The sequence below is a fragment of the Megalobrama amblycephala genome, linkage group LG2, assembly GCF_018812025.1.
Source record: "Megalobrama amblycephala isolate DHTTF-2021 linkage group LG2, ASM1881202v1, whole genome shotgun sequence".
Lineage (NCBI taxonomy): Eukaryota > Metazoa > Chordata > Actinopteri > Cypriniformes > Xenocyprididae > Megalobrama > Megalobrama amblycephala.
The window spans coordinates 39,761,787-39,774,031 of record NC_063045.1 but is presented as its reverse complement, the minus strand read 5'-3'; the positions used below and the strand labels follow the sequence as shown (position 1 = coordinate 39,774,031).

Sequence of the window (12,245 nt, the reverse complement as noted above, 5' to 3'; positions counted from 1 at the left end):
TTCATTTATACTGGGCCACTCTCTTTTTGCAGTCTAATTAGGGACCCATTGTGTTCCTCATGCCAAGTTAGCACAGCTGCATTTTAAAGCATGCAGCATAAAGAGTTTATCATGCATATGGCACCTTTAACAATTTTATGATAAAATAGTGCAGATGGACCTATGCAATGAATATTCATCTGTCAATGCCATTAAACAAGTTCTTTATTACTATATTATCCAATGTGAATACGCAGGCCATCAACAGAATTGGTTTATAGGCTGTGATATAGATTATTAGGTGCGATTTTACACCATTCTGTTCTGCCATTACTCATCTGCATGACATGTATCAGCCCTTGTGAAAATGCAAGTAGAAAGCCCCACTGCAAACAGCATGCTGCTGGTATTTACCCACAATCCCACTCTGCACTAAATATGTAGTTCATATTCTAAATCAGTTATTGAAGAGAGACTCGGCTAACTATAAACCGAGCTCTATGTGGGAGCTAAAAACTATTTAAACTCTATTTACGTTTTTTTTTTTTTTTTTCCCCACAAGAACCTTAAAATGCAGCACCCATGAATAGACCCTTCCTGCTTTGGGCCCGGTCCTTACCCTGGCCACCCTGTGTGCTAACCGCACTGAGCCAATTGGGACATTACAGGGAGACTAAATAAGCAGACACCCTACAACGGAATGCACACATGATGCTTTTACCCTCTGTAAGAGGTTAGTGTGTGTGTGTGTGTGTGTGTGTGTGTACTGAATTTATCATGTGTGTTTTTGAGGTTCTGGATAAGGATAGTGTTGTTTACATCATTTAACGATGATTGAACAAAAGAGCAAGTATTAAGGCTACCACTCAGTATTTCAAAGATAATTTAAGGAGTGAATTAGGAAATCTGAGAAGCAAATTTTCTTAGAGATTTGAACATATTACTGAAACATGAACTTTGGAGATCTCAGTCTTTCCCTTTAAAGCAGTAAATAACTAGAAAGTACCTAGGTAGTCACCGGGTGGACTGGCTATAAAAAGGAGTTTGATATCATCAAGTAAAGTCATAAATCTCTCTTACTTTTTTTTTTTTTTAATGAATAAGTTCTGCAGATATTCTTCTTGCTAATGTTTGTGGGCTCAAAACGCCTTGGTCTTTAGAAAGTCTTAGCTAAGCAGGAGCGGTACAGGGTCTCTTGACAGTGACTCAGTGATCTGTGACTTGTGATGTAATTATCCTTTTTCTATTGGTTTACTGGCTGAAAGAGGACATCTGTCATGCAGAGCCTGGGCTAATGGTATAGGACACTCTGTTTCTCTCTTTCTCCCCTCAGAATCAGAGACAAATGCAGCACCTTCAATCTCCAAAGACTTTTGGAAGATCCATAGATCACAGTTATTATCACCCAACCGACTGTCCAATGAAAAAGCAAAACGACCTGTCCATGGCACCTCATTGTTGTGATTGGATAGTATTTATGCTTACCATATCACCCATGGCCACAGGTGAAAAATGTTAATTTGTCAATGTTGAAAGGTCTATAAATAAAAATGCTTGGGAGGGAAACAGATGTTTGACAGAGTCAGCCATTCAGATAGTTCGGGTTCAAAGGTTCCAGCTGGCAACTGACGGCCGGAATGCCCTGTGGTGGTACCGGGGGTTTGCCTCTGCCACCACTGCGCAAAAGCAACATCTGTTCCTCAGACAAACTACCGAAACTGCAGCCAACTGTTTACTATGCTTTTCTGATGTGACACACCAAGCAAGAAATGTGGAAAAGTCACAATGTGAGGATCTCTTGGGCTTCAATGAGAAGATGAGAAAGACCAGGAGATTGAAATGCATAAATAAGAGAAAGAGAGGAGAATATCAAGAGACAGGTGGTTAGGCCTTAAGCCAGGGCATTTTTCTGCCTGCTCGCAAAGGAATTATTTGCTTCAGAGAGTCCTTCAAACCAAAATACCACAGTGGCTCTGTCCTTCTCAGATCATTTCTGTCCATGGGCCTGGCTGATGTCAACCGTGAAACCTCAACACTTGCTCATTTTTCTGGCAATATAGTTCTTTCTTTCAGACGATCAGAAAGGCCAGAATCCACCACAGAGTGACCATCAAGTGGTGACCCAACATCGTGGTCAGCAAAAACCATGTTTTCTGCAAGCAAACCCATAGTTGCAGCCTGGGTTTTATTTTCTTTGACCTTCCGTAGGTTTGCTCAAGGTTTTTGAAGATGAGAGTGTGTCACGCAACCTGTCCATGTTGGCCCCTACCTATTTTGGCAAGTTTCCCTCAAGTAACAGAAGAATTTACTCAACAATTTTGTAGAGTTTGATTGGAAACATCACCTTTCATGCCACCCTATCCACTCTACAACCAGTTCTTGAGCTGCAACCTCTCAGTTGAGAACAACTGTGCTACGAAGCAAATTAGTAATTGTTGTTGATAGAATGATAGTGTGGACACTCTGGTGTCATCTGTATTAGTATGTATTAGAATCTTTTTGGTGAACTCTCTGTTTCCACACCTTTATATGTACACCCCAGTGGCTAGTGTCCTACAGCTAGCTGAAACCATTGGAAATTTGCCCAGGGGCCTTGTGTGAGCTGTAAGGCAGGACCCTGGCGAGGTGCTCCTCTCATCACTACTCTGACAGAGTCATTAGGATTCTATTCCCAGCTTCCTTCTCCTCTCAGTGCTCATTAGTCATACAATCAATTAAAGCCAGTCCATGCTCACATCGTCTTTCCCTGCCAGATACCTAAATTACACATAGGGAGATTATTACACTGAGGTGGTTGGTCACTTTCCTTTGCTCTGAAAAAGTTTTTTAACCTTATGAGATGGAGGAAAGGACCATTTGTTTTCAGATAAAAAGTCCTTCTTGTGGTTTTAACTAAGAGTTCATAAAAGTTCAGTGAAAAATTTGAAAGAGTTGGTCAAATTATGCCTCAGACAAAGGTCAGGACCTAAAAGATGCACTTGATGTGGACTTGCAATCTTGTGGCCTTTGTTTTTATGTGTCCGTGAGGTCATCAAGATCACTGGGTGTCCCAGTTAACAATTTATGGTTCAAAAGAGTGCCCAGAAGTGCCTCTTACACATTTGATGCACCCACAGTGCAACCTTTTGTGAAGACAGCACTTCACGGTGATCCCCAACAGCCCATGTAACGTTACGTCATTCCAGTGTGGAGTCAACTGTGGGCCACAAGAGCCGAGGTCACCATTTGGAACAGAGGCATAGCTTGCAGAAGTGAAATAAATACTTTTTTTTTTTCAAGCCATTGCGTATGGTCAGTAATTGAACAATGTCTTCTTTTATAGATGCCATTTTGAGTTTCATTTCAGATTTCATTCCACACAGTCCAGGGATCACAAACAACATCCTCCTAATTCAACACAATTACACCACCAACCTGGAAATCGGTGTGTGTGCACTTTTCGCTCTGACAGAGTCCATCGATTTGTGCTGACAGAGACAGACAACTCTCTTGCATCACTGAGTGCAATTGCTGTGGCTCCTTTCACCTTGATGGGCAACTCCTGATCCAACATCACAATGATATTCATCAGCAACCTCTCTTCCTGTGTTGAAAGTTACAGTAGAGTGAACTACTAAGTCTGCCTTCAAATTAATTGTTGCTGTAATGACCAGTGGGTCCGAAGCATGCTATGAATTTATTGAGCAGTCTTGCTTCCGGAAGACAGGTGGCTAAAGTGCAGACATATTCTGAAAGTAAAGGGCACTTCAGCACAAAGGAACCTTAAATTCAGTCACTGGCACATATTACAAGTTGATTCAATAGACACTGACAGTTCTTCCTCTGAGAAAAAGAGACCCTGATCATGTCTCACGGTCCTCCTGTCCCTTTGACTCAGTCATGCTGCATAATAACCTCCCTCTTTTGAGTACAAAGCCTCCCCAAGTGACAGGTGTTTGACTTAATATGCCCACTCCAGCTGAGCTCTGGCTCACTAGAGTGCAATTGACAATTACATTTCACACATATTGGAGAAGGCCTGTCTAAAAAACTTAGAATTAGGTTATTGATCCACTGACTCGGATTGTCATTGCTCTCAAAGTCAAGCCGGTTGAATAGTCGCCTATTTATTAACAACCATTTCATGGAATGGAACAGTACATGATGTGACTCTGGCCATTCTGGGGATCCGAATTTGAAATGATGGCATGCCTCAGTAAAAAATTGAGATCATTAATATTGATATTTTTGCCAGAAAGCTCTGTTGACTTTAGGGTGTTTCAGGCCACTTCTGTGATCACGTTCTGCCACACATATTATGATTGAATTCAGACAAGGAGGCTAGCATGTTTGCATTCAACCCAGAGGGATGCAACTCAGCAAAATCTATAATTGCTAATAGCATGCTAATAGGGAGGGATAATGGAGTTTATTTCTGGGGCCACTTTTGTGCATCTATTGACTATGTTTGGCAGGGATAGCCATGCTAGCTAATCCTTACACCACCTCTCCTCGGCTGCCTTCAGTCTGTAGGATAATAAATAATGAGCTTCAGTGAGTTATTGATCTCTCTTGCTCTCTCATGTTACTCAGAAAGGTCTTTTTCAGAATAGGAAAATTAGAGAGTGAGAAAGCTCCTAGCATTTCAAACAGAAAGGATATTAGCATTTTGTTGGTTTGAGGTGGGGATTAGTCTTTCTTTAAGAGAAATCCAAGAGGCATAGATTAGGTATCGCTTATATCATTCACTGCAAAAGACTGATGCTTAAGGTACAACAAGGTCATTTCACAGAATAACTTAGTTCTGAATAATGTTTTTTAAATGCTTTTTTCGAAGCAATTACCAACCATGCGGAAATGACATTGATTACAAGGTATGTAAATATTATAATAGCTGAACAGCTCTGTTATATTTGTTTACCCTGATTGTCTAACATTTCAGCCATTACTGTCAGAAAGCCAAGAATATCTGAATAACCCTTTTCCTCGTTCTTCCTGTTTGGTCAGTAATAAACACCCCACACAAGCAGAGCTGCTGCTGTCATGTTGAGCAAAATCAGCTCACAGTGCATTAGCTGCTCTATCGGAGAGAGTATCGATCCCTCTGAACATGGTTTACAGCTACAGAAAGAGGAAGAGGGAATGCATGCAGTTTGTTTCATATCCTGGCTTAAAACTGGTCACTCTTGGCTGTATTGCATAACTATGAACATTTATTTATACAGAGAATTGCAATTTCTGTGAGTGCAGAGCTACAGAGTGAACTCAGTGTTTTTATTTGATTGGCTGTTTATTCTTTGTCATCCTTATGATGTCCACACTGTAAATCATGTTTTGTCAGGTAACTTAAAAATATTACCAAAGAATGAATGCATGAATGAATGAATAAAATGTAAGTATATATATATATATATATATATATATATATATATATATATATATATATATATATATATATATATATATATATATATATATATATATATATAAAACATTTAGTTGCTGAAAGTTAACAATGGTCAGATAATATTTAGCTCTTTAAGACAACAACTACACATTTTCAGTTTTACAGAGCAGAATGTTAATAATTTGTAGAGCTTGTAGAGGATGCAAAAATAATGATTATTAATGGTTTTAAAAAGTACAGCAAGATTTGTGGACATACTGTAATGGGGAGAAAACATAAGTATTGTAATACATACTTCATTGACTTCACCATCATCATAATCTTGCTAGTTCTGTATCAGATCTGAAGTATCTAGTAACTTGTTACTTAAGTAATATTTTAATTCAATATTTTTTATCTTGTCAAGTAATTATTAACCTGTTAGCCAGCATCCCCCCTTTTGAAAAAATCCCAATAAATGACATACCCAAACTAAAACAGATACAGTTCATGAACCCGCACTAAAAGCACAAGTATAGTCTCAATAGAAAGCAGACACTTTGCACACAATTTACACAATTCCTACTCCCTGTTGCACAAATTTGTTAAACATAAAATCTGAGATTAGTAGACAAGTGATATGCTAAGAAAGGGAATGTATTAAAGGGTTTCTGTCATTAAGTACTCACCCTCATGTTGTTCCAAACCCGTCAGACATTCGTTCATCTTCAGAACACAATTAAGATATTTTTGATGAAATCCGAGAGGTATCTGAACTTCACAGAAAGGCAGCAACGTCATTGCCCCTTTCAAGGCCCAGAAAGTTAGCAAAGATGTTAAAATAGTCCACGAGACTACAGTGGTTCAACCTTAATGTTATAAACCGACAAGAATACTTTTGTCTGCAAAAAACAAAACAAAAATAATGACTGTATTGAATCATTTCTTCACTTTCCTGTCATTCTCCTATGCTGTTTACCTTGCAGACACAGTGCAGCGCTTCCAGGTTCTCAGTATTGGCCAGCTCCTGCATCAGCAGCGCATGCATGCGTCGTGGTGCTCACATGTACAGCATCGGCCAATACTGAGCTGGCATTCTGACGTAGAACCTGGAAGCGCTACACTGTGTCTACAACGTAAAAAGTGTAGGAGAATGACAGGGAAGAGAAGAATTTGCTATTTAACAATGTAATAATATATCTAATGATGTCTTTGCTACCTTTCTGGGCCTTGAAAGGTGCAATGACGTTGCTGCCTATGTGTAGTTCAGATACCTATTGGATTTCATCAGAAATATCTTAATTTGTGTTCCGAAGAAAAAAAAAAAAAAGAAAGAATTTTCAAGCAGCTAGCAATGACCATGAACACTCTACCAACTGCACTGCAATGCCCTGGAAACCTCCCATCTTAGCATCCAGGTGACAAGTTCTACAGAAAATTTCTAGTTTATTACTTTTTAATAAAAGCAGAATACAATAGTATGAAAAAAGTTCAAATTACTTTTTTGTTCCTTATAGGCTGCTCCACACCTTTGGCATGAAACTGATCGATAGAATACAAGCTAAAACTGTGGTGTGAAGGAATTGAGGAAGCCTGCTCTCTGGTTTATAAGGGTGAAAGTTATGTTTTTATCAAGGCCTGGGATGTGCTTGCTGAACTCTAAGATGGATCGAATGCTCCTGTCATGTGGATTCTGGATTGATCCAAAAGGCGTGAGCTTAGGGAATAGAAAGGTGAGCACAGGTCTCTCACCATGACATTCACTATATCTTGGCCTATTGAGACTTGCAACATTTGTACATCGAGTTTGGTCTGGATATATAAAGAGAAGCTCAACCGTACTTGTTTGATGCACGAGAATAAACCTCATTGGTTCTTGAAGAAGCTCAAATGTGCTGCGCAACACACGAGTATGAACCTCATTGGTTCTTGCGGAAGCTCAAATGTGCTGCGTAACACACGAGAATGAACCTGCACGTCAAGCAAGCATAGCTACTTGAGCTTCCATTAAGCATATCTGAATGTGTGTTGGTGAATGATGAATGTCTATATGTGAATAAAAGCCTAAATTAAAATCAGTTCATCATATAAAGTAATTGTGTCTTTTCAGAAAATTTGGACTAAATCACTCAGTTCATATGGATTAGATTAGTATGAACTTTTTGAAGCGTCAAAGTTGTAGTTGCATGCTGTCAATGGAGATTTCAGATTTCATTAAAATATCTTCATTTGTGTTTTGAAGATAAATGAAAGTTTTACAGGCTTGGAACGACATGAGGGTGAGTAAATGATGACAGATTTTTTTTTATTTTTGGGTGAGCTAACTCTTTAAATATCTGGATTCAGTCTGGTAACAATAGACAATAAATCAGAGACAGATCATACATTATGCTAAACAAAAAAACAAAAAGCCATTACAGAGGGAAAAGAAGAATCTTTAAGAGGGATTTGTGGGTAATTCAGTCTTTAATTACTCTTTCACAGACATCCTGAGGGCAAAGTATGACATAAATTTCAACACAGGTAGATCTATCTACAACATTAAGTTTTAACCACACATCTCTCACACAGAGTTGATTGAACTTGGCTCAGATGTAAGCCTAAATGATGAGGAATTTAAATGACATTTTAATCAATTTTAGATTAATCTGTCCCTGTTCTATTTACTCAGCGGAATTCCATAATGCACTACGGAAGATTAGCATACAAGTCATTAAGCAGCCAAATAAGTAATTTTGCCCATATAACAACTAATGTACAGTCTAATTATGCAAAAGAAACAGATTTTAATTCTCAGTTGTTGCTTTAAAAAATTATATTTGATGAATGACAAGGGAAATTCTTGCTTGTGTGATCCGTGAGTGGATTATAAAGGTGGAACCGTCAACTTTCCTCCATGCATATAGAATAAAGGCAGGCGAAGCCAATCGAGATCCAGATTTCATGGCGGCTTTTCAAGGATTAGACAGCAAGCCCCTGCCTTTTGCATCCCTGCCTTTCAGACAAACGAAGCCCTTGATCTTTTTCAGATCATGTCGCGCACCATTCATCATTCTGACAAGTTTCAGAGAAAGGTCTCCACTTCCAAAGTTTCTTTTGTTAAATGGAAGATTATATTGGAGCAGACACAATAATGGCCTTTACTATGTACACCAAATTAAGACCCTGTGAGCCGAAGATGTCTGCCTGTCAAAAATAAAAACTGAATGATTTTCTGCTATTGGCACACGAGTCATTTTTAATTCGTACAAATTAGTTCAATGTGCTGCAAAGGTACACAGCTTTGCATGAATGAAACTTGCCTCGAAATAGCCTGATTGTTTATAAGATGGCTTTTGGTTTAGAGTCAACACAAAATGCTGTTTGCAACCCATTTTACTGAGGGAAAGCAAGGCATGAAATGAGACAAAATATTGGGAGGGGCTACCAGAATGGAGCCAGATGGACGGAGGAGAGGGACTGAAAAGCAAGAAAAAATTTGCAACATAAGTCAAAAAGGATAAGAAGTTGGAAGTTGTTTGACTAAAGATTATGTAGAAAAATTATTTTGGTTCAAAAAAGGCACCCTAATAAATGCACGGTAAGTCCAAGAACATGCATTAGGGAAGCTTACACTGTAAAAAATTATTTTCATGATTTGTTATCACAACATTTTTTTCTTTTGTCAAATCAACTTGGATAATTAATGTGGTTCAGATAACATAATATTTTAAGTTTCTGTTGATTAAAATCAATCGCCTTCATTGTGTTAACTCAATTTTTTAATTTCAAAGAACTCAAAATTTTAAGGCAACCAGGTAACTTACTTTTTAAAGTTAAACCAACAATTCTTTTTTACAGTGTAGTTGTATTGAATATGCTATTGTAGCGTACTTCAAATCTATCTATCTCTCTATCCATCTCTTTATCTATTTCTCTAGCTATCTCTCTATCTATAAAAGGCCACTTAAGTGCACTTAAATACACTAGAAAAGAGCATTTTGTAATAATGACAATTTAAGTTTAACTTTAAAGAATTTTAAATCATTATGTTTTAATAATCTTTTGCCGTGCTTTAAAGAAGTAGCCTAGACTTATTTTGTTGTGTTGACCAACATACTAAAAGGACATGTAAAGTACTTAATTATAATTTGAATTGTAGTGCAATATTTGATATTACATTTAAAGTTAATATATTTTACAGTTTTTCTCAGTCACTTTGGAGCATTTCTCAGATCACAACTGAAATTATCAAAACTACTTGTTCAACCTCCACATCATCTAGTAACTTGTGCACACCATAAAAGCAATTTCTCATTGTTTTGAACAAATTGCATATGCTTTTGTACAGTCAAGCAATTGATTATGTACAATTGTCTGCTGTTTCCTACATTATCAATTGCTTATGTCATGTTTATCAAAATATATTATATGGTTTCCTGTTGAATAGTCTTACCCCTCAAAACATCTAGGCATTAGTTCATTGCATGAGTCATTAAATGCAAAATAGTTGAACTAGTTGTCATAAACTGTCGACCATATTTTCTAAACATTTCTATTAGACTTTTTGTAAATGTGTCCTGAATTGATGATTTTGCAGAGGTGAATTCTGAATTTCACTATAATGAAGGGGAATGTACAGTAAAGCATTAGATCAACCAGGGATCATCCAGTTCTCTATAGCTCAGATGTCATCTCATGAAGCTTCATTTGGGAAGCAGATATAGACAGAGGACAGCACAGTGTTACTAATTTTGACAAAAAATAAAAATAAAAAATAACACTCTGTTGGAAATTTGTAACAAGGAAACAAACAAGCTGAGAATAAAAAAAGGTCTAAGGATGTGTGGTGAAAGGGTACAGAGGCAACACAGTGGAAGACCAATGTTGTAGACATGTTTGTGGCCACTATTGCGGACCATGTTCTCAATCATTATCTTATGGCCGAAGCGGGTTGAAAAGGTACAGCCGAATTTTGGGAGACCAGCCGTGTTCTCAATCATTCAAACATTTGCAGACAGAACAGGTATGTATAATCAGACAATGTTCACTGTACTGTAATACTGTTTACTTACTGTAATGCTATATTATTACAGTAGTCTATCTGCATTTTACATTATGTCTCTATAAAGTATATTTACTGTACAAAGGACATATTGACACACACACACACACATATATATATATATATATATATATATATATAGTATTGTATTTTTCTTTATATTACAGTTATACTGTAATTTGTTGACAAATAAAGTTAAAGTGTAACTGTGAATCCTGTCCAGTCTCTTGCAGTCAATATCCCACACAGAGTAACGTAAATTTGCACTGATGAAATTTATATATGCCATAGAGATAAAGTAAAATCTTGTGCATTTTCATCATTGTCATCAAAATCATAGCCATAGTTCACATCTGAAAATAACGACAGAGTACACTGTTATATTGACAATGTGGCTAAACATTTTGTTTGTGAACAATGACACAAGGACTTGTCATTCTGATGGCACTGATATGTTCATTGACATAAATACTTGCTTTTGAGCGATGAACTAAGGATTTTGAGCAAGTTACAGGCTTTTGCAGGTAATCCATTGTGTGGTGCTGTCTGCACAAATTGTTTTGAGAAATGCACATAATTGTTTGCCAATATTAAGGATGATATGAGAAATGCTCCAAAGCGACTGACAAAACTATACTAAATTGCAACTACATTACAAATGTGTAAAACAAATAGAGTTAAATACATGATATACAAGTGTCAATAGGATCACATTTAAATATAATTGAATTTACCATAAATACTTGACAATACTGTACATTCAGCAGTGCACTTTAACCATATTTTAAGACAATAGAAGTATTTATGAAACTGTATATAAAATGTACTTATGTGGGTCAAAAAACACTCATAAATTCAACTAATTGCATTTAATATAAATTTGAACTATAATACATTTTCGTTTACAGTTTTTTTTTTTTTTTAATTCTAACATACTTTTGTCCAATCTGTAGTCACATTTTCAAAACTCTAAACACATTTAGCAGAACATCCGTCTGTTGTGGCCATACCATTACCACAATTCATGTCGTTTCACACAAAATGTAGTCAATTAACACGTTTATAAAATGCTTACATTTTCTTTTCATATAAGCTTACACCATACCAAAATCATGGATTTTTCTCATCTTATTTGCAAATGCTTCAACACAGCAAGTCAGAAACGAAGACCTAATGTTCCAATCTTTAGGATATAGGATAAAACCTATACTTTTGCAACAACAGCAGTACTGAAAAAAATATAAAAACAAATACTGAAACAACTGATAAGCATTTTTAATTAGCAGATTCAAATCTCAGTTGGAGGCATAGTCAGGTGTTAAATTTATTTTCATTACATGGACACACAGTAAAATTGTTCTGACTTAATTCTTAATTCTCTTAATTCGGACTTTTTTCTCTCAATTCCTAGTTTATATCTCACAATTCTCACAATTGCAAAATAAAAAAAAATATTTTTGATAAAAAGTCACAATTACCTTTTATGCCTTTTTATTCTGTGGTGGAAAAAAGCTTCCATAATAACCAAAGACCATGTATGTTGGATTTGTTTTTGATCAACTGCACCAATTTCATGTTTTCATTTCAGTACAAGCTTTTACCACACGATTTTACATTTTACGATTTTGTCATTGTGCTTTGATCGACTATATGTTCATGTTGGATAGAAAACTAGTGCTATGTTTTGACAGAACTCAGACTCTATTTTGAATCAGGTTTGCTGTGTTTTGATAGAGTTAGTATGTGTTGTAAAAGGTTTTTTGCATTTTGAAATGTAGAGTGTGTTTATTTAACAAAATATGGCTTTGGGTAGAAGTATTTAAGTACTTTAAGTATTAGTATACGCTTATTAGCAAT

The 12,245-nt window shown here is 36.6% G+C and overlaps 1 protein-coding gene across 5 annotated transcripts in view; it reads right to left on the bottom strand.

Annotated features, from left to right (window-relative positions):
* Nucleotides 1-12,245, bottom strand: part of cntfr (ciliary neurotrophic factor receptor) — a 228,297-nt gene that overhangs the window by 133,538 nt on the left and 82,514 nt on the right. The gene's annotated exons all lie outside the window — the stretch shown is intronic.